At 41.0% G+C, this 24,187-nt stretch overlaps 1 protein-coding gene and 1 non-coding gene across 5 annotated transcripts in view; one reads left to right on the top strand and one right to left on the bottom strand.

Annotated features, from left to right (window-relative positions):
• The window catches only part of PLD1 (phospholipase D1), a 213,622-nt gene that overhangs the window by 149,191 nt on the left and 40,244 nt on the right, over positions 1–24,187 (bottom strand). The window lies entirely within an intron of this gene.
• Positions 3,390–3,462, top strand: TRNAK-CUU (transfer RNA lysine (anticodon CUU)). The gene has a single exon. It is a non-coding gene; the product is annotated as a tRNA-Lys (tRNA).

Genomic DNA, 24,187 nt, shown 5'->3' with positions numbered 1-24,187 from the left:
TCTCTTTCTCTCTCTCTCTCTGTCCCTCCCCAGTTCTTTCTCTCTCTCTCTTCTCTCAACAAATAAACTTAAAAAAAAAAAGCTGGAGAGATTAAAATGGTATGGTACTAACAGAGAAAGAGACACAGAGAACCAAATAGTGACCCCAAAAACAAACCTATGCATATACAGGTCTTGGTTTATGACGAGAGTGGCGTGGAAAACAATTAGTAAAGAAAGAATAAACCCTCAATAAATAATGCTAGCACTACCGGCAATTCACAAAGAAATACACAATAAAATTAGTTCTCTATCTCACAGCTCCCATAAGAATAATTTCTATGTTGATTAATGTCCTAAATATGAATAAGGAAAATATTAACCTACAGAAGAATGTCTTTATGACCTCAGGGTCACAAAAGAATCTTAACAAGACATAAAAGGCACAAACCATGAAGGAAAAGCTAATAAATTTAACTACACTAAAACTTAAAACTTGTTACACAAATGGCAAAATTAAACAACAAATCCAAGTTTGGAGAAGATATACATAGAATATACAAAGTACTCCTATAAATACATAAAGAAGAAGATCCAAAGGCCAACAGGAAATAAACCAGGAATATACACAGGCAACTCACAGAGGAAGAATTCTAAATTTACAGTGAATCTTTAAACATGTTTAACCTTCCCAGTAATCAGAGAAGTCATATTAAAACAGTAAGATACTTTTTCGTATCCATTGAATTAGGAAAATTTTTGCAAGTCAGAAATTATAATGTATCAGTAAGGTAATGGAACTCTCATGCACTGCTTGATACAAATGGGAGTTAAAATAACCCATTGGAAAGATATTTGGCAATAAACTTGAAGAAGGCATAAGCTACTGCCAGCAATTCTTCCCCTAAATATATTCCCCAAGAAACTCAACGATGGGTGAGTTTACGTAAGAAAATGTATTATGAATGAGCACTGAAGCACTGTTCACAGTAAAGAAAACTGGATGAGAGTGTCCATTTATCAGAGAATGAATAAATAATCATATTTTTAATGAAATACTATACAACAGAGAAAATAAATGGATCAGAACTACATGTATCAACATGAATAAATCTCAACACAAAGTTTGGTGAAAAAAAAGACATTTTAGAATTTTTGTTTAAGATTAAAAAATACACAGCACAATCCTGTATGTTGTCCATTGACATATGCCAAAGTAGGACATAAAAGGAATTGAGGAAATAATATATAACAACTTCAGAAGAGTAGTCACCTTTAGAGAGCAAGGATGGGAAAGAATGCAATTAGGAAGGGGTACTAAGAGGATTTAATATACCAGTAACATTTTCTTTGCTTCTTATTTCAATTCAGAAGGATATAGGTCTAAATAATAAAACCTGTTAAATCTGGATGTTATAGGTACACAGGTTTTTGTTTCCTAAATGTTAATCTGTACTTTTGAAACATTTAAGACAAATTTAAAAACTATCAAATATAAGTGACATTTTACTAATGTCTTTAAATCCAATCTTGGTTAATTATTGTTACATTCTTTGCAAAAATGAAATTCACTATTCTTTCTATATTCAGCCAATACTGGGGACCCACTAACAAGGCAATATGTAAAATACTGTGAAGTGCTTTGTTCCACAACATCCCTCACCCACCCTCGGGAATGCTTGTATATTTGTAAACTCTAATCTGATTTACCCTAAAAATCAACAGTTGGCATGCACAAATGTTGGCCATGTTTGGGGACTGGTTCAACATCAATGCTAAAAAGATAAAGTTAAATGGGCCTGTACTGGAACTGAAAGCAAATCTGGCCTTTATTTTATTTTATTTTATTTTATTTTATTGAGAGAGAGAGAGAGAGGGAAAGAGAGAGAGAAAACGCATGTGTGAGTGGGGGCGGAGGGGAAGGGACAGAGGGAGGGAGAGAGAGGTGGGGAGAGAAAGAGAGAGAGAGAGAGAGAGAGAGACAGAGAGAGAGACAGAGATAATCTTAAGCAGGCTCCATGTTCAGCACAGAGTTCAACATGGGGCTCAATCCCACAACCCTGGGATCATGATGTGAGCCAAAATCAAGACTTGAACGCTAACCAACTGAGCCACTCAGGCACCCCAAACCTGGCCTCTTTTCAGGCAACTAAACCTTCCGAGTGGAGCATTGATGATCCATGGCTCTTATCTATAACGTTGGAGCTTCCACTATTAATGATAGTGATGCTCAGGTGAGGGAAAACAATCATCAAAACTGAAGCTAAATTTGCTTTTGCCTTCTTGAAGGAGTTATTAAAGTTGTTTCGATTAAACCTTTGAAACAGGAAAGCCTTAATATGTTCATTTGAAAATTTCCTCTCCTTAACACCAAAGTAGTCTAACACTTCAAATTAGGAAGCCCCCTCTCTTTATTCTAGAAGTCCAAATATTTCAAATAAAATGAAGCTCTTTTCACAAGTTCCTCAAAAATAGAGAAGTGATGATGATAATGCATATTATTAAAATTATAGCCAACATAGCATTTTACTTCTTTTAACACATTCTCCAATACTCGATCTCACTGATCTTCAGAATACTCTATAAGGGAAGTATTATTATTCCTTCTACAGCAGAGGTGAGTAAATCAAGGCTCAAAGAAAAAGGAGAGGGACCACGTGTTGGGTCATTTGTCTACAGTGTGCAGTGGGGCCAGGACTTACTTCTGAGCTCTCCTGAAATTAAGAACAGATATTTCAGACTGAAAACAGATATGTAGCCTCCCTATTAGAGAAATACCTGAGCCACTGGCCCCAGCTCCCACCTGGATTCTAGCCTAGGGGTAGTGCACTAGAATGATACAGCTACCTAAGTTTGTATGTCCATTCCCCACTTATTGGCTGTATAAACTTAAACAAGTAACTTAACCTCTCTGTGCCTCAATTTCCAGTCCATAAAATGGGAAGAGTCATAATGCCTACCTTATTGGGTTGTTGTAAGATTAAATTAGTTAACATATAAAATGCTAAAAATGTAATATCTGGCCCAAAGTAAGTGCCATGTGCATATTAGTTGCCATTATTATAAACTAGCCTTCTTACTTTTCAAATGCAACACAAGGGGAATAAGGACACCAAGAAGTTCCTCTAAGGAATAATACTTGTGAGGGACACCTGAATGGCCCAACTGGTTGAGCGTCCAACTCTTGATTTCAGCTCAGGTCATGATCTCAGTTTCAGGAGTTCAAGCCCCATATCGGGCTCTGCACTGACAGCACGGAGCCTGCTTGGGACTTTCCCCCTCTCTCTGCCCCTTCCCTGCTCACACTCTCTCTTGTCTCTCACAAAGATAAGTAAATAAACTTAAAAAAAAATAAAGAAATAATACTTGTGAGACCACTGCCTTATTTAAATTTTACTCACGGTAGGGACACCTGGCTGGCTCAGTCGGAAGAGCATGTGACTCTTGATCTCAGGGTCATGGGTTCAAGCCCCATGTGGGGTATAGAGATTACATAAATAAATAAATAAACTTTAAAAAATAATAAAAATGAATAAATTCTACTTATGGTAGCAGTTTTCAATAAGCCATCTGGAAAAAGTGAGTATTTTCAGATTTTCTTAAGTACAAATCTCCCTCTCTTTCAACATATAACCTTCTTAGATTTCTTCCTTTTACTTAGATTTGTTCTTTTTAGTCTTCTTGATTTAAGACTCATATTTCTGTCTAGACTCATGATATTTGTATACTAGTCACAAAAGTATGTATACTATGAACCTACCATTCCCTATCACATAGTTTTACTTACAGAGCATTTATAGGAAATTCTTAGCAACTTTATAGCACAGTACTAAAGAAAATGACAATCAACCATCTGCATAATATTTCAAGACTTCAGACACTCCTTAGTCCACCGTTTTAACATTGTGACCAATAGTCACTTCCATGTAGATATGTGGCTGGAAAAGATACCCGTGAAGATGCTGTCCCCTGGTTCCAAAACCTACAAAGTGACCCTTCTAGTTTCCCTGCCCCCTACACACACACACACACACACACACACACACACACACACACACAGAGAGAGAGAGAGAGAGAGAGAGAGAGAGAGAGAGAGAGAGAGAGAGTTGGACCATACATAGCCCAAGATCACGATTATAGCATTTGGATTTCTGATCTCTACTCAAAATGCCTTTTTGGCCCAAGCTCCTACTCAAGTTATACTCACTTGCTACTCATTTGTCTGGTCAAATGGGTCCTAGGGATTGAGCCTCCATCTGATCAGGCCTCTGAAGCCAACTGCCAATTTACAGAAGGAAATACAGAGGGGCATACTGAACTGTACCATGAGGATACAACCAGCAAAACTCAGACCATGGGCAAGTCTATAGGTCAAACAGCCCAAGATTTTATTCAAGAAAAATTATAAGGAAAAGAAAAGGATGCAAGAGAATCTGTAGGTTAAAGTGGGCTTGAAATACATACCAAGTAAGAAAATGATAAAACAAGCAAGATTAAACCCTAGTGTCTAGGGCTGCACACTGAGTTGATAAAACTATCAAGAAATACAAAGACAGTGATAATTTTGGGGATTGAGAGGTTGGCACCGAGATGGGGCATATGAGGCCAGCTTCTGAAGGGGCTGGCACAGTTCTTTTTCTTATCTCAGTAGTGGCTACCTGAGTGTTTGAATTATAATTATGCACATAACTCTACATTTGGCCCTGGTCTTTTCCCCACCCGGGCATCTTCTGTCACTTTAAATACCCTCCCATCCTCCACGTCTCCACCTGCTGAGACTTTCCACATTTCCTCTTACTGAAACTTTGCCGACTCTCCCCAACCCATCCCCTGCAGGTAGAGACAACATCTCTCTTGACTAAGCTTTGCATCATCTGGTTTCTAAGTTTTCAGTGGCGCTTATATCTCAGAGGTTTGGGGGCACGCCTCATGTCCTCTGTGATGTTGTAAACTCTTGGGGACAGGTAACTGGGTCATCCCCACAGTGCACAGTAAGCACTCAAAACTCTTTTCTGAGCAAACAACAACAACAAAAACAACAACAAAAACAAACCCAGTCAATGAAAATTAAAAATTAGGTGAGAACTTTGAATCCACCAGGTTTAGTCTGTCACAAGACCCCCATCTTCTTTAATTTTCCATGAGCTATCCTCACTCATTCCTTTGGCCTATCTGAAAACAACGTGCAGACCCTGAGTGAGCCCAGTTGGCTTAAAAACAGAGGTTCTTGGGGCACCTGGGTGGCTCACTTGGTTAAGCATCCGACTCCTGATTTTGGCTCAGGCCATGATCTCACCATGTGTGGGTTCAAGCCCATGTCAGGCTCTGCGCTGACAGCATGGAGCCTACTTGGGATTCTCTCTCCCTCTCTGCCCCTCTCCTGCTCACATTCTCTCTCAAAATAAATAAACTTAAAGAAATATTAAAAAAAAAAAAAAAAGGACACAGCCTCTTACCTGGTTCTGCCACTTATGAGTCTTAGAACCAGTAGCCTCTTGCTTTACTTACATTACTCTGGGCCTCTCTGAGCCTCAGTTCTGTCATCTATAAAATGAGACTAATCTTATCTAATAGGATCTAATAAAGTACTTAATCTGGTACCTGGAACAGAGTAAGAACTCAATACATAATTGATATTATAAATATTACTGTTCTCTATTAGTAACATTAATGGGAAAGGTACATCAATCAACCACTGACATTCTAGCCAAGAGAAGTGAAAAAACAAAACCTAGTAACAGACATGTTTCCTAAATGCCAAACAAATTGTGGAAAGTAGAAAACTTAGCAAATCTGCTGTTCCTTTGGTGGCCATCATACAAATGCAACGTCTTTTGCTAAGGTGAAGTCATCTGTCTGTGTCTGTTTCATTCTTCCTGAGCTGTAAGCTCCTTGGAGACCCCGAATGACAATGTGTCGAACTTGTGTACAGATTCTCTAGACATATCCCCATGGCCAGCCCCACTATGGGAGCACAGCTGCTGTCTCCTGTGAGCCTCAGGAAAGTTTCTCAATTCCTCTGAACTCTCTCTTCAGGGGTTTCAAGCTCCTTGCCATTTCTGAAAGACGTCAAGTATGATCTGTCTCAGATCTTTAGCACTTGTTGAGAAGAAATGAACTGAACGAACAAGTAAATTACATGATCAACGGGCACTATTTAACTTTGCGCATATGCACGTACCTGAGAAGAAAGAAAAGCTAATGCAATCTGATTCAATATACCTGTGGCACATATATTTCATGGCAGACACGAAGTAAGAACTGAGGATACAATCTCTGGACTAATGAAACCAACGGATACAAAACTTGGTCAGTGATGATGATGATCTGTGCAATCGATTGGTCCAACCTCCTTCAATGCACTGAGAAGACAGAGGCCAAGGGTCATGCAGAGAAAACAGAGGCAAGTCTAGAACTCAGGCCTCTTTTGTCCCCTGCATGCTCACACAAGTCTGTTTTGTGGCCGGCTTGTTTCCACATAGTGCAGCTCTGAACCACGTCCAGTATGTGTAAGAAGGACGACCAGATAGGCAGGATGAACCGCTTTTGTCTCGGCTGCAGCCAGACTCCGCTCAGTAGGTGTGGACAGGCTGCCAGCCTCACTGGAAAAAACTAGTGTGGGATTGCTCAAGAAACCGTCACTCCCGTGACTGTCGCTAAGGAACAGAATTTTCTAGCGACACCCAACTCTGCAACATCTCTGGGGATCAAAAGCACAGGGACCGTATCGGCGCTAACAAGCAATGGCAAACTGCAAGAGAGGCTGCCCAACTTCAGTGCACTGGAGACAGGCAGTGCGTGCCAGCCAGACTGGCACATCACTGTGCTCTCCAGTCACGCCACTCTGTCTGTGGGGCTTCTCAAGCGGCCAGGATGATGGTAATTCAATCAGCAGCTATTCACTGAGCAACCACAACGTCCTGAGCACCCACCGTGCTGGGCTCCGGGAATACCTCACATATCTTCCTACACTGTGAGAAGAGGCACTTTAGGGAAGGAACCCTCTCATTGCTCCTCACCTTACTCCATGTATTTGCCTCCTTCCCACCAAAGCCCCAGAAGACGGCCCCTCTTCCCACTTCACCCAGCTCTCAAGCCCGGGCTTCTTTCAAACCCTCCTTTCCATTAATCAACTCCCTTATCAACCTCCCTGCTCTCATGTTTCTTCCTATTACCACTTAAAACATCCTCAAAGCACCTCATTTATACGTATGGTCCCCTGTACTTCTTGCTTCTCTTTTGCTGTTATTTCACAGTCAAGCTTTGGAAGGTATTATGTTTCCCTGCTCAGCCGGACTGAGCCAAACATGCTCCATGCTCTCCGACCTCTCAGCCTCCCAAAAGGCTGCTCCCTCTGTAGCTTTGCCTTCTTCCACCCTCCTTCTTTTCCTGATTAACTCTTTGTATTCAGGCTCCTCACAGGTGCCACCTCCTCCAGGAAGCCTCCCCTGACCTCCCAGGCTGTTTTAGATGCCTCTGCTCACTGCTTCTACAGCATTTAGGGGAGTCCACTGAGAACACTCTTTCTGCTTGGTCTCCGCCTCCTCTAGAAGATTCCCAGTTCCCTGAAGGGAGAGGTCATCTCTAGATTCCCAGTTCCTAGTGTCTTCTGGACTCTCAGTAACTATAGACCAAAGGAGGAATGAATAAATGTGAATTAAGACTTAGAACAGCTCACAATATGGGCAAAAGCAGTGAGCATACTGCTTTCCAGATTACAAAGCATTTTTCACATATACATCATATCCGATTTTCCTCATTCTGCAGGCAAACTATTATTTTTCACCTTCTTTTCAGCTGAAGAAGCAAAGATTTAAAATGATTAAGAGGTCCGACCAGGGTCATACCGTGTTAAGTATTAGGTCTGAGAATCATATCATGACTCCTAAACGTCACATTCCCTGCTCTGTCCATTCCCTGTAAGCTACTATCTTCATATTCAGAGGGACACAATACTCTATAAACTCTCCTCATCAAAACCTGATAGCTGGAAACTGTTCTACATGCTTTGTGCCTAACCAAACTACTTATTAGAAGGGACATAAACAGATTTTAATTAATTAATTTTTAACAAAAGAAGTCAGTCTAGAAAAAGAACTAACATAGCCAGGACAATAGAGATACCATTTCCATCTTCCTCTGGTGGGATGGATGAACACATATGATTAGTGGCATCGTATTCTCCCAGCAAGCCCGCAAAACACCTCAAATTTAGGGCTCATGATGAAATGGCTACAGATCTGCCCTGTGACTCTTTCATTCTTAAAACCAGGAGACCGCCATCTATTTTGGTGGAATAGCAGCAAGACTGCCTGATTAACTCTTTGCATTCAGGCTCCTCACAGGTGCCTGTATCCAACTTGTATCCAAGCACACCTTTGACACCCAGCAACGACTGCACCTCGGACAAGCTGTTCCTGCTCCCACAGCCCATGCCAGCCCTTATGCCCCTGTTCATCCAGCTGAGAGCACATGGTCCACGACTCTAACTCCTCTCTTGCTGAAAACCTCTCCTTGATGGTCCCACTGTCCTTCCGTTGCAATCACCTGAAAAACCGAACCCTGGGCCAATTCAACTCTCTGACTTCTTGGCCCCCTCCCCAAGGTTTTCTTTTTTTTTTAATATGTATACGTATATACGTATATGTATACGTATATACGTATATATGTATATATATGTATGTGTGTGTATATATATACACACACACGTATATACACACACACACGTATACACACACACACACGTATATACACACACACACACGTATATACACACACACACACATGTATATATACACACATATATTTTTTTTGAGAGAGAGAGCGCGTGCGAGCAGGGTAGGTGCAGACAGAGGGGGACAGGGGATCTGAAGCGGGCTCTGCACTGATGGCAGAGAGCCTGATGCAGGGCTCGAACTCATGAACTAGGAGATCCTGACCTGAGCCAAAGTTGGATGCTTACCTGAGTCACCCAGGTGTCCCCCTCCCTGGGGTTTTTAAACATGGGTGCAGAAGAAGCATTCAGCTGGACTCCAACCTCAGCTGACTCTATCCTACTAGCTCCCCCTGTTTAGAGGCAAACTGCTTCAGAAAGTTGTCTACTTACTCCTTGTATTTCATCATTCCTCCCTCATCCTTCATCCTTCAACCCACTGCACCTGGCTTCTACCTCTATACTCTGCCAGCTTTCACCAAAGTCCGGAACCACCCGTATACTGTGCCACCCAAAGGTCACCTCCCCGTGCGTGTTTTCTGTTAACTTCCTATTGCATAACCCTGCACTCCATTCTTCTTGACTCCATGTCTTCTCTTGGCTTTCATGCTCCCACATTCTTCCAGGGGTCCTCCTCCTTCTCCAGCCACTGAGATGGAATTTTCTTGGAGGCTATTCTTCTGCTCAATTTTATATGCTAGTATTTTTCCAGAGTCCTGGGATCATGCTTTTCCACTCTACCCACCTCTCAGTTACAATGCATGCTGAGATTTCCTTTCTTTGGTATTTCAATGGCTTCTGGGGGAAAACACCATTGAGTACATTCCTCTTCACAGAGTCCATGCCTCTGCCTCTTCTGGAAGACTGGAAGCTTCCTGAAGGCAGAAGCCATCTCTGTATTCCTAGTCACCAGTATCTACTGGGCCCTCAATATTTGTTTCCAGCCTTGTTCTTCCTCCTAAGCTTCAGAACCATATATCCATCTGCCTATGAACTTCCCCATTGGATGAACTCAATATGATCAAATTAGAATTCATCATCTTCCAGGGTACTTGGGTGGCTCAGTCGGTTAAGCATCAGACTTAGGCTCAGATCATGATCTCACGGTTCATGAGTGCAAGCCCCACGTCAGGCTCTTTGCTAATGCTCAGAGCCTGGAACCTGCTTAGATTCTGTCTCCCTCTCTCTCTCTCTGCCCCTCCCTGGCTCATGCTCTGCCTGCCTCTCTCTTGCTCCCTCTCTCGCTCCCTCTCAAAAATAAATAAACATTTTTTTTTAAAGAATTCATCATCTTGGGGCTCCTGGGTGGCTCAGTCGGTTAAGCGTCCGACTTCAGCTCAGGTCATGATCTCATGGTTCATGAGTTTGAGCCCCACGTCAGGCTCTGTGCTGACAGCTCAGAGCCTGGAGCCTGCTTTGGATTCTGTGTCTCCCTCTTTCTCTGCTTCTCCCCTGCTCATGTTCTCTCTTTCTCCTCCAAAAATAAGTAAAAATTTAAAAAAAAGTTTATAATAAAGAATCCATCATCTTCCAAATCCCAGAACATTTCTTCATCTTACATTTCCTTTCTGAATGAACTGCAAATATCTACCCTGAAAAACTGAACCCTGGAACTCATCCTTAGCAATTATCTCTCCTTAATTCTCTATATCCAATCAATTAATAAGTCCTGCCAGATTCTAAATATCTCTTCAACATGATGACTATATTTCACATCCAAAACCATGGCAGGTATAAGGAAATGAAAAAAGGTGTCATGTAGATGAGCATAGGGTCTAGGCAGGTGATTAACGCATTTAGACTTTATCTCAAAGTCTCCACCCACCATCCCCTATCCCCTCCTCTAGATGCTGAAGGCCTGGAGCTAAAAAGCATTCAATAATAATAAGGTGGACTGCCCCAAATAGAATTTTGTCAGATAAGTAACATTGCTTTCAATTGGTTGCTTTTTTATTAGCCAGCCAATGGTGTTCTTTCACAAATAAAAAAAGATACTGAGCTGAACAGAAAGCTGGCTCAGCTTATACAGTTACTATAGTGAACAACCATTTCCAGAGGAGTTTCCACTGTGTGAAGTCTTAATGGAACCATCCCAGTTCAGTTCTGCCACATTTTAGAATCAATGCAATATTTAAAGTAAACAAGCCAAACTGGATATGGTGGAGGGTGAGGTTTGCAGGAAGGAAGGATAGAGGAGTAACGAGAAACATGCCAGGCTTAATAACGCATGGACACAGTTGACAGATTATGATTCATCATTAAAATGGCACTAATATAAAGTTAATAAAAAACCACAGTGTAATCAGGAAGTATGTAGCTTCTTAGCATTGTCAGGGTACCTATATATGCCCAAAACTATAAGTAGCAAGAAAAGTCGTTAAAGGAATGGTAAAATGAAGGGGGTTGGGGTACACAGTACAAAGAGGAAAGAAAAATGGACTGGCAAAAATCTGCAAAGACAATTTTGTGAATATACTTAAAACTTGGAACTGTACACTTCAAGTGGGTGAATTCTATGGTTTGTGAATTATAGCCCGATGAAGTGGTTGTTTTTTAAAAATCTACAAAGACACAGGAATAATAAGTTGTAAAAAAAAAAAAAAAAAAATCGATCGACATATACCAACACTCAAAGAAGAGCAGGTAATTTTCAACGATCCTATAGAGTTAGCCAGTACAAAAATCACTTCTACAGTTTTTATAACAAAACTAGACAAATTTTTGTTATAAGACAAACTTATAAACAGAAAGGCACAAAGGAAAAAGACATTGTCAAAGCACTAAAAGAAAGCAATCTGTCAATGCCTACAATGAACATTTTCAAATTCCATTGTTTTCATTATCTATAGACTGTTCAGTGAGTTGTTATCATGCTTTAACAAACACAATAGTCACACTTAAGTTTCTGCCAAACCAGTATCTTTTTAAAAAATTACAAAGGTATGTAACACACACACATATACACACAAACTATTGTAATCTCAGAAAAAAGCTTGCATTTCTCAATAACTAAAAAACCTATTAGATAAAGAAAAGATAAATTCTGAGGCAGTGATCATTTCCTTTGCAAAGAAAGGTACCAAAGACAAATGAAAACACCCAGCTCCCAGCAACCCAGCATTTGCGCTGCCTTGTTGCAAAAGAGGCAGGGTGCATATTTTTTAAGTCTGTATGAGAAAAACAAGTTAGTTCATGCAAAGACCGAGTCCTTTTGAAATCACTTGAAAAAGTGGATGGCAAATGGAAGGCAGATGAATGGTTAGGATCCACCAGAATAGAAATCGATAACGCCTATTCTCTGGTATTACTCCTTTCCCGCTGATCAAGCAAAACAATTCAGCTGATAAGAAACAAAACAAAAACCTATACTTCAGTCTCAACCCCCACAGATAACTCGTGCAAACCCAAGGAACCAAACAGGACTCACTTTTGGTTTTAAAAGTTAGATCATGTTGAATTCACGGAGAGTCAGTAAGTATATGGGTTCTACTTACTTAAAGTTGTCTGAAACCAGGTTTGTTTTAATGTGGCTTCACATCATAAGAAACAGCCAGTGAGCACACAGAAAGAATTAGACAGGAAGGGCTTTGGACTTAGAGTTAAAAGTTTTAGATCTAATCTCACCTCCAGGGACTCCAAATAAACCAATTCAATCCCAGTTGAAAGAGGTGTCTTTTGATCCTTACATACCTGTCTTAACATGCCAGGCATGTAGTAAGTGTTCAGTAAATGTTTTCTGAATTATTACCACCAATAGCTATGAATAGCAAGCACTTACTAAGTACTTTATATGCATTATATCTTTTAACCTTAAACCTAGGTTTTCATATTAACTGCCTGCCACAAATTCAGAAACTGAGGTGTAGAGAGATTAGTAATGTGCCCATGTGATCCAACTGCTGGAGGGCAGAGGGAGGACTGCAGGTGCCAAAGTTGTTGGTTTTTTTTTTAAACTTTTTTTTAACATTTATGTATTTTTGAGACAGAGACAGAGCACAAGTGGGGGAGAGGCAGAGAGAGAAGGAGACACGAAATCCAAAGCAGGCTGAGCTGTCAGCACAAAGCCCGATGTGGGGCTTGAACTCACAGACCCCAAGATCATGACCTGAGCCAAAGTCAGACACTCGACCGACTGAGCCACCTAGGCGCCCCTTAAGGTTCTCAATATGTACACTGCTGTCTCTCTGAACTCAGCCGGTCACGTGCCAGAGTAATCATAGCAATGAACATATGAGGCTCCTCCATGTAACGTGTGTTTTATCACTCACCCTTTCCCACCACCTGTCTCCCTGGGAGCACGGACAGTGAAAACCTTCAGATTTGGGGTTCTCAAAGTGTGGTCTGTTGGATGGCTGGTAACACAGAATCTTTGCCATACCCCAGAAACAGAATTTGCATTTTAACAAGATACCCAGGGGATTCATATGGGCATCAGTTTGAAAGACATGGATTTAGACTACCCCAAAACTATGTATTTACTTTAATGATAGGAGGAATGAAATTCTGGGAAGGAAACTATGGCAGAAGGGTTACTCAGTGAGAACAAAACCAGCTTGCTACGGCTCTATCAAGACCTTAATTCACCTGCATAATGGCCCACAGATTTTCTAAAGGACCTATAAAGATCCCTAGGGAACTGATAATAGAGGCAAAAACTGCATCTATAAGGGGTAGATCTACAGTCCCACTCCCTTCTAAAATTTCCAAACTTATGTCTTTAGAAGTATCTACCACGTAGCAAGTAAAAACACACCAAGGCTGTGGCAAATACTGAATCGCTCATCAGGCAAAGAGTAGAGCTATGCTGCGGGTTGATAAACCTCCAGATCTGTATACTATTACCACCTTCATTCACGATCCAGAAGGCAATTCTTATCAAGGCAACTTTATCACATTTTTGGAGTATGACACTAAAGTCAACTTAAATTTGAGTTTAAACTTGATGTCAACTCGAGTTATTTCAACATGGTTTTCTTTTTAAGCCGTACACCTTCATTTTTAGACAGTGGCTTCTATTTTTAGCCAAGAAGTACAGGACAGTAACTATCCTCTCACAAGAGGTGGGAGTTATGTTGGGCTATGAGTCAAAATCTAAAGAGGCATCTGATGGAGTTAACTTTTACTCAGTATTTCTTACCTGTTTAAACAGAGTTATGAAGGCCTAATAACTCCACATATAAAAGCCATGCACATAACTAAAAGTAGTCTTTGTAAAAGGTTTGGAGTATATTTGACTTTTTTCTTTATTCCCATTTTAAAAAAATACATTAAATCTGTTTGCCAGTGACAAATCTACACTTCCAGGGAGCACCTGGGTGGCTCAATCAGTTAAGCGTCTGACTCTGGATTTTGGTTCAGGTCATGATCTCACAGTTTGTGGGTTCGAGCCCGTGTCAGGCTCTGTACTGGCAGTGTGGAGCCTGCTTGGTATTTTCTCTCTCTCTCTCTCTCTCTCTCTCTCTCTCTCTCTCTCTCTCTGTCCTTCCCCTCCTCATGCTCTCTCACTCTCAAAATAAATAAACTTAAAAAAAAAAAGACAAATCTACACTTCCAGGAGCTGAGACTACACTGAAGATATCTTCTTTAGTTCTATGCTTTCTGTCATTGAAAGCTACTAGGCAGGTTCTTTTTCTTAAAACCTTCAATTATACATTCTTGACACTTTCTACTTCCTCTCTGTCTTCGTCTAGAAAGAACTAGAACAACTGGATTGGATTTCTTGTTAATTAATCATCCAGGTATCTCTTAGAAAGTTCGCAAGATATTCTTCCTTCAACCACAATGGAGCTATAAAAAGAAGTGTTTTTAATTCCCAACTCACTTATTCTGTTACTGTCGTGATCATCCTGATTCAGAGATTTTCATCATGATTCAGAGATTTTCTATAAACTGCATCAAATAACCCAGGATTTTACAAAAAACAAAACCAGAAAGATGTGAGCATGTGCAGTCAGAGGGCAAGTGAGAAGCAGAGCAAAGTTTAGCGCAGTGTGGCCCTCATGGATTCTGACTCAGGGCCAAGTCCAGAGGCCACAGAAACAGAAGCACACATATTAACTATGAAGGAACACTGACAGGGTAGCCCACAGGCCTGAGTCAGCCTAGGATGGGGGCTTCAGGGAGCCATGGGACCATCAAATACATGAGTTTCCCCAAACAGAACCAAATTCCCAGGCCCGATGAGACCAGTAGTGGATTGTATTAAAAAATTACAACAATTGTGCTAAACCAACCTCATCGCCGGTAGCATTAATGAACATACCACTCTCAGGCATACCTAAGTAACTGTTTGTAGAGCCACAAAAACATTTATATGCTTTGATGTGGTCAACACACTAAAATATGGGGAAAGGAATGCACAGAAATTTGTTTGCTGCCAAGGATAAATGCAGATATCTGCATTTAGGTTGAAATACACTTACAAGCACAGGCTGGGGCTGCTTAGATTGACAGCTGTTTTGTGAGGAAACCCCCCCTCCCCCGGGAATTGGAGATGAGCTAACGTCACCTTCCAGGCCTTGGGTAGGAACAGGGTGAATGGTAGGAACACACACTGCAGTCGGCAGACCTGGACCTGAACCCTAGTTCTCCATTCTACAGCCTGTGGCCCGTTACTCAAATTCCTTAAGCTCAGTCTCCTTACCTGTAGACTGAAGATACCATATTTCCTTGATTCCAACTTGTACTTTCTGCCCCCTTTCCCCAACACACACGCATTTTAACTTTTCTGAAATTGGCATGACTACTGGACTTGACATCTACATTCAACGTGATGGCATTTTCTTTCCTCTTTTTCCCCTGAAAAGCTGGAATTTAATTGATGGTATATTTAGCCCTTAACAGTGTCTTCAAATCAAGGAAATACAACAGTAATGCTGGCCTTAGTGTGGGGAAGATTGAGTGACATATTTAAGGCACTTTGGCACACTGCCTTCAAATATAATAACTGTCCAAAAATGGCACATGTTAATATTGCTATTTGTGGAAGCCTGGGTGGCTCAGTGGGTTCAACATCTGACTTTGGCTCAGGTCATCATCTCGCAGTTCAAGCCCCGCATTGGGCTGTCTGTGGTAAGTGCTGAGCCTGCTTCGGATCCGCTATGTCCCCGTCTCTCTGCCCCTTCCCCGCTCATATGGGTGCGTGCGCGCTCTCTCTCTCTCTCTCTCTCTCTCTCTCAAAAATAAACACTTTAAAAGATATATTGCTGTTTTTAAGATCTAATGCATTCCTAGGATACATTATCAGAAGAGCAGTATCCAGGAAAGCAGCCGATAATCCCAGCCTGCTAGTCAGCCTACAGTTGGGAGTACTACATTCAATTTGAGGACCACAGAACAAGGGTAAACCACAGACATTCAGAGAATAGGGACAAGTGTGGAGAAGAGTCTGAAAAACATGGTATGAGAAATAGTCGAAAGAATCTAAAGTTTTTAGAATGAACAAAAATGAGAAGCCTTTCAAACCTATCAAGCCCAGTGGATGTAAGTAGATGTTTCCTCTGTGGTTCCAGGGAATGGAGCTGGCACACGAGGATGGTTATTCTAGAGAGGACTTTGTCATGTCAGCATACAGGAGGACTTCATAACACTTTGGGCTCTCTAGGACGGAAGGGGCTTGGGAAACGGAAAGCTTCCTAAAATAGGAAGTGCACCATCAGCACCTGGATGGCACCACATCAGCACTCTCCAGAAAAGCCTCCTTCATGCTCTTAACGGCTACACCCTGTGTCCACGTCAACTCTAGAATCCTATGCCTCGGTCTTCCTCCTCGAGACCTAGGCCAGACCTCTGGGGACCACTCAGAGCAGCAACGGCCTCCAAGGGCACGGGCTCCAGCTAGCTCCAGGGAAAAGCTAGCACAAAAGTGGCAAAAAGTTAAAGGAGAAGGTGCATTCACCGGGGTGCCTGGTATCGTAACAATCCACACGGGAGGTGAAGACTCAGTGTGGATAAAGAAGGCTGGCAAATCCAGACTCAGATGGCAAGAGGTAGGGCCCCAGGGTCTAGCCCTCAGAGTAGCCCTCAGAGTAGGCACTCCACAACTCCTGAGACCAGATAACACCCGCACCTCACCTACCACATGTAGAATGTTCTAGTTAGGGCTTAATGAATCCATTTAAGACTCCAGTGACAGGCCCTTACTGCCCCAGTTACACATTTTTTTTCTTAAATTAACCTTCTATCCATGCTTTAAGGAAAACTCCATGAAAAACTACCATAATTTCACATTGAAACAGAATGTTCTGTATCTTCTTATCAGCATTTACTTGAATACTGGTATTAAGTTTACTGTGAACTTTGTGATTCAACCCCACTGTCAAAGTCATAATCATTTTATCTAAAGCTCTCTGAGCAAAGGTGTGGGTAGCAGCCTTACCCAACACACAAGCAAGTACCATGCTTACATCAGGCAGTCAGTGGAGAATTTTACCAAGTGAAAATGAATGGCACAGGAGCCAAATGAGACCAACCTTCAGTCTGCTTCCCAAGATGATGCTACTTTGGGTCTGAGAGAAGCCACAGGCTATGGCTTTTTGGTTTTTTACCTCAGCCCTCAGGTAATCAAAGTGTACCTGCACACCCTTGATCCAAAGGCATCTATAATCTGTAAAGTCAGATATAGTTAGGAATCTATAGGACATGAGATCAAAATTCTCTCTTCTACTGTCTGGAGCAATCATCACGTGTCAGGTGCCAGGAGTTTAGGAGCACAAAGGTCAACAGCTCTCTGACAGAGGCTCACGGTCTAGGGGAGGAGACAGACTTTTAAGAACTAATTCTCAGAGTGTGAAGGGTAGTGTGGTGGGAGCCTAGAGGAGGAAGTGCTCGATCTGGGGACTGGGGAAAGTAACTGCCGGGAAGGTACAGTGGAAAGGAATCTTGAAGAACCGCTTCGGAGTTCACTGTGCGTACTGGGAAAGAAGGCACATTCCAGGAAAAAGGAATGGTTGCAGTGTGTTAGACTATGTAATTTAAAAGAACAATGGAAAAGTAACCCCGCAGGTCTGAGCAAGAGAATAATAGTTATCTTCCGATATCAGAACTGTCTGATTAGGTGTCTGCTTCTCCATGTAGAAGGTACTATGAAAATTGGAGCAGGGGGCACTATGATAGTACACACTGCACTTTAATATGTATAAGAACTTTGTAAAAAAAAAAAAGAACGATTGACAAGGAAACTGGTTGCCTTGAGCAGACGAGTTTACACCATAATTATATCATTTTGGAGTCAGTTTGGGTTCTAATTTGAGTTTAGCTCATGGGAAATGCTTAATAAACAGTTGCTATACACATTATGAGACAATACACTCACCTTTACACTGAGTTCCAACACCACACCGAGTTGTCATTGATGGCAATGTCTCATGTATGGGGTAGGAAGGTGGACTAGAGAACATTCAAGGTGCTCCCCGGCCTGAAGCTCTCCTGGATTATCTCTGCCCATTTCTGATCTGGCATTATTCCCTGGCATTATTCGCCAGGAAAGATGCTACAGAAACGCCCATTGAAAACCTGCTACCTAAATGTTAGCTATCGTTACTATTATTTATTTACAGAGAGAGAGAAAGAGAGCGTGCATTTGTGTGCATGCAGGGGAGGGGCAGAGGGAGAAAGAATCCCAAGCAGGCTCCACGCTGTCAGGATGGAGCCCAACACAGGGATCAATCTCACAATCCACAAGATCATGACCTGAGCCGAAATCAAGAGTTGTACACTCAACTGACTGAGCCTCCCGGGCGCCCCCATTACTATTCTTATTGTACTTTCTTCTGATATTATTTTTCTACTAACTTTATCAGCTCTGGTTTTCTTTCATCCCTGTGTATATCTGTATGTGTGTTTAATGGTATGCAAATATTCTTGCAAGCCAACTCAAATCCTTAGGAGGGCATAGATGTAGTCATTAAAAAACAAAGGAAAATAGGGGCACCTGGGTGGCTCAGTCGGCTAAACATCCAACTTCAGCTCAGGTCATGATCTCACAGTTTGTGAGTTCGAGCCCTGCATCAAGCTCTGTGCTGACAGCTCGCAGCCTGGAGCCTACTTCGGATTCTCTCTCTCTCTCTCTCTCTCTCCATCACCACCCTTCATGCTCTATCAAAAATGGGTAAACATAAACAAGTTTTTTTTAAAGCAAAGGAAAATAACTTTCTACAATTTATTATAAATGACACTAATAACAATAGCTAACATCACTTAACACCTATGAAGCATCAAACTACAGTAGGCCTTTTATATGCATTATTTTAGTTAATTCTCATAAGAACCCTACAAGGGAAGTATTTATGTTTTAACCCATATTTTATAGATTAAAAAAAATAAGTCTTAGTGAGTCAAGTGATTCACTCAAGGCCCCAACTATTAACTAGTATAACCTCACAATTTTGCAACACAGTCGACAAGAATCTCATATTAACGGCTATATACTCCCACATAGTTTTTAAATCTGATTATGGAAGATTTTAATTTGAATCTGAATATAGGGAAAGAAAACACAAATAAGCCACTTAATCTAATAAACAGGTAACAACACTGAGTTAATTTTGTCTCAATCTCATGCGTCAGGACACTATTAAGAAGAAAGGGCTGGGGCGCCTGGGTGGCTCGGTCAGTTAAGCATCCAACTTCGGCTCAGGTCATGATCTCACGGTCCGTGAGTTCAAGCCCTGCGTCGGGCTCTGTGCTGACAGCTCAGAGCCTGGAGCCTGTTTCAGATTCTGTGTCTCCCTCTCTCTCTGCCCCTCCCCTGTTCTCATGCTCTGTCTCTCTGTCTCAAAAATAAATAAACGTTAAAAAAAAAAAAAAAAAAGAAGAAGAAGAAAGGGCCCACACAGCGGCCAGGTCACATTCACCTAAGCAGTCTTTGAGCATCAAATTAAAATGTCCAGCTTTCTCACATAATGTATGATTCCATTCACATGAAATATTCTGAGTGGGCAAATCTAGAGAGGCAGAAGGTAGAATATGGGTTACCTAGGGATGGGGGAGGAAAAAATGGGAGCAAGGGAATGAGTACGAGGCCTCTTCTTGGAGTGATGAAAATGTTCTAAAATTACATTACGGTGATGGTCACACAACTCTGTAAATATGCTAAAAATCATTGGGCTGTACACTTTAAAGGGGTTAACTTTGTGATATATAAATGTCAAGAAAGCTATTAGAAACTACTTTTCCAGGGCTCAGTATCAAGTGATCTCTAGTCATTCCATGTGGCTGCTGTCTTCCAGAATAAACATGAAAACCAGATGTGTAGTAAATAAGCCTTACCCAGGAACAAAATGTTCAACAATGAGGAGAATGAAGACCATGCCTATGAAATTGGTGAGTTTTCCTTGGAAGCAGTTAACGGGCCTTCAGCCTCTTTCTCAAATGTCACTAGGTAAGTGCTGAATGGTATTAGCTTTTGATTTTTACCAAACCAGAAATAATGGAAATATTCATTCATCATTACTAAAATGTTTTTAAGTAGACAGAATGGAGTATTAGAAATAGCAATAACTGGGGAGTCAAAAGACCTCAAAGGGCCCAAAGACTCCAACTCAACTGGAACCTTGTGGCCTCTGGGACTCAATCATTCTAGGCTTCGGTATAAAATGAGGACTCAATAATTCTAGGCTTCAGTATAAAATGAGGAAAGTGTTCTCGAGACACAATGGAAATCCATGAAAGTGTCATTCCTAGACTGATGTTTCAAGTATTTAAGTGAGCTTCCTCCCACATCCCTTATTAAATAAACTCTCTACCTTAAAATTGCATTGGCTATAACCACTGACTAAAACTTTAAACCTGATAGATAAAAATCAAAAGGCACTTTCCTAAAATAATGCATAAACGTAGTGAAATAATTGTTCTCCAAGGTAAAATTATCTCATCCTTTATAAAAATTGATCTTGCCTCATCTAACCTGTCACTCCTAATCTATTTTAATTTTTATTATAAAAACTATAATTTCTTATGAAAGGAAATCTTAGATTTACAAACTGAGGAAAATTAAAATCATTCTTAAAGCCGCCATCGTAATTAAATAGAATATGGGTGATGTTAACCTGCAATTAAATTTTGGTACATATTGTTCTCATTTTTTTCTCTTCATAAGTAGTTTTCTTTTTTTTCTTCAACTATAATCCTGTTTAAAAATATTAATATGCAGAAAAGTATATATAGAGAAGAAAATACAAACTACCAGAAAGTCTCAACTTCAAAATAATCCCTAAACCTCTATTAACTTAAGGTGACCATCATTTCTGCTATCGCCTTAAGCATAATACAGACAGAGATATGTAGATTTTAAATAGGGCCAAGTACGTGGTGCACAAATAGTTTAATTTTAAGTGTTTTAAATTAAACATCTGTCATCACTACTTGCTATTACACTTTTTTCATACCATTGCAAAATTGTAATAGTTGCATAATGGTCCATCATACAATTTTCTTCTACTGTATGTTTTGAGTACTTCCAACTTTTTATGATAATAAGTAATGTTTCAGTTAGTATTTTTGTACTTAAAATGTTTTATACTCCTACCTGGAAAATTCCAATCTATTACCCTGTTCCTTTTGTGATTTCTCTATTGGTTTTAGGATGAGAAAGTGCTTCCCCATCCAAAGATCCAAATCTTTATTGTTTGATTTCTTTTCTTTCCTTCTTTTCTCTTTAAACATAGTTCCTTAATCTATGGGCTATGTTTTCAAATACTGTTAAAGACTCCAAACTTGTGGCACTGGATGGCTCAGTTGGTTAAGCGCCCGATTTCGGCTCAGGTCATGATCTCACGGTTTGTGAGTTCAAGCTCACGTCGGGCTCTGTGCTGACAGCTCATGCCTGGAGTCTGCTCTGCATTCTGTGTCTCCCTCTCTTTCTGCCTCTCCCCCTCTCACACTCTGTCTCTCTCTGTCTCTCTCTCTCAAAAATAAATAAACACACACAAAAAAAAGATTTTTAAAAAAAGGACTCCAAACTTGTCACACGTCTAAGTTTTAGCAAAAGCTAAAGTAAGCTATTTGCCCAACATTTTCAAATACACACTTACGTTTTTAAAGGAAACACTTGTCTCATATTCTTGGCTTTCCACTAGGCCTCAGAAAGCCTCCAGGACTGACAAAATAACCAGAGCTTTGATTATCAGCAGGAAATCATACTGGGCAGGAATGAGGAGGACACTCATACAGGCCAAATTAAGGTAAACAATCAGAAGATCCAAGTTCCTAGCCTTAGCAGTTTTATTTTAGCCTTTAAAAGTCTCAGAAGTTCCAAGATGGGCTTAAGTATGTAGTCAAAAGACAATTTTCAATGCTGTGGGCTGACTCTCTATGGTCATGACTCTCCGTGGTCGCCATTGGTCTCGTTTACCGACCATGGGCAAACTCTGTGTGTTGCCATTGGTCACCAGCAGAACAATGCTGGTGAGAAAACAGTACAAGCCCACCTCCCACCCAGTAGAGTAAGAACACAAAGGACATGCCTTACTGGTTGACAGTGAGTCAACAGAAGCATCTCTGAGTGTGAAGAGTGACACAGGTATCAGTGCTCACCTGTTTGTTTCTCATTAATAACAAATATTGGATTATAGCTCCCCAGAACATGAACTTCTCGTACTAAATTTTCTTCCCACCAGAGCACTTCTCTGAGGCACAGCACTGTTAATGCTGCTATCCGCTATGACTTGGGATAAATGACAGAATCTTCCTGGGACAGTTTCCTCAACTATAAAATGAGGATAAGGGCAACTGGCCTCTTGGGGTTGTTGTGAGAAACAGAGAAGAGGCTCAGGACAGGGACTGACCTTAGGGAATGGTTTTGGTATTAGTTGTTGTTATTACCATATTATTATTACCACCACTACCTCTACCGTTCCTGCTAGGACTATTATTTCCACTCTACCTCCGGAAATGCCAGACTGTAGAAGTGCCTGAGTGGCTCAGTCAGTAAAGCGTCCGACTTTGGCTCAGGTCATGATCTCACGGTCCATGAGTTCAAGCCCCGCGTCCAGCTCTGTGCTGACAGCTCGGAGCCTGGAGCCTGCTTTAGACTCTGTCTCTCTCTCTGTCTCTCTCTCTCTCTCTGTCCCTCCCCTGCTCATACTGTCTTTCTCTCTGTCTCAAAAATAAACATTTAAAAGTATATTAAAAAGAAAAAAAAGAAAAGAAGTGCCAGACTGTAAAACTTAAATGGGGTTTTTCCAAAAGAAAGAGGGAACTGGATGGAGAGGATTGTGGTCAGTCAGATCAGCCTCGGGAGTAAAATCCGCCCAGGAAGTCAGTTTTCCTGTCACTATTAAATACTGAATGTCTGGGGTGGGTGGCACCACAGTCCTCCCCACTTTCTGATACACAAGCACGGGACTTCTGTGCATCGCCACTGTCAGTGAGCAGGGCTGAGCCAGAACCTGGGGGTTAGGCACAAGAAAGACCATGAATCCAAGGCCAGAAACCACAGAATAACACCTCCCCAAAGGGGCACCGAAAAGATCCCAACTAGGGGTGGGAATGAGAGCCACCTGGGCCATGAATAGATTTATCAAGGTTCAGCAGTCAGAAAACCAACCGACTCTTGATATCACAGTTACTTCTATGTATTCATTTCTTTCCTCTGAGTGCCTATCTTCTACGGCCAGTCAGTTTTCCCAGTGTGTGGGCCAGTTCATACTGAAATGGTTTGCCTGAGGATTTGTCTCCAACCTCGAAGCTCTGAATCGTTTTAAAAGAAAATAAGGATCACACGCTTATGCATTATCAGCTAGGTTCACAAGCCATCTGAGATTTATGAGACATCTAGAGTACTTTGAATTCCAACAAGAAAGCAGTTTGATATAAATTAATCAGCTCAAAGCTTCACTTAAAATTAGATGGTATGGAATGAGAAAAATACCCGTCTCTACTTGATTCTAGGCAAAAGGCAGAGTTGTAACAAAACCAAACTAGTCCAGCAAGATGAGAACAAGAATTACAATGCAAGTTTCAAACCTAGAATCAGGAATAAGATTTGCTTACTTTATCCTCAAATTACAGATTTCGAACACCCTACTGTATGTACGGTCTTTTTTTTCTCCCCTTGTTTGAAGGAAACGTAATGAATATTCTTTGGGAAAACCCTAAAATCTGGCCTTCAGGGAGTTTCTCCTATACTTTGCTACATTTGTTTATTTGTGTTTCTACTCAGTGGTATTTTGTTTGGGTATCTTCTCTAGAGGAAAGACTGTGAAGCACTTGGGAACACAGAAATTGAGATCGACCAGACACAAATGAGTTTCCTGTGAGCTTTTGAAGACTTTTATCTATGCCGACTAAACACAAGTAAGTAATCAGTGAGCAAAATGTTCTTAACATTGTTCTTGAAAAATCACTGGGCAGCAATAATCATGCTGACAAAAGTCCTTCTTTAAATTTTAAATTAAGAGCATTTAATTATTAATAACAGTATAATAAAGAGTACGTATATGCAGTAAGAGTGTATATTAAGCAAGTTACAGCAATCTTTGCCTTTTTGTCTTGTTT

Source organism: Panthera uncia, chromosome C2, assembly GCF_023721935.1.
Source record: "Panthera uncia isolate 11264 chromosome C2, Puncia_PCG_1.0, whole genome shotgun sequence".
Lineage (NCBI taxonomy): Eukaryota > Metazoa > Chordata > Mammalia > Carnivora > Felidae > Panthera > Panthera uncia.
The sequence above is the reverse complement of the archived record's forward strand: the minus strand, read 5'-3'. Positions and strand labels throughout refer to the sequence as shown.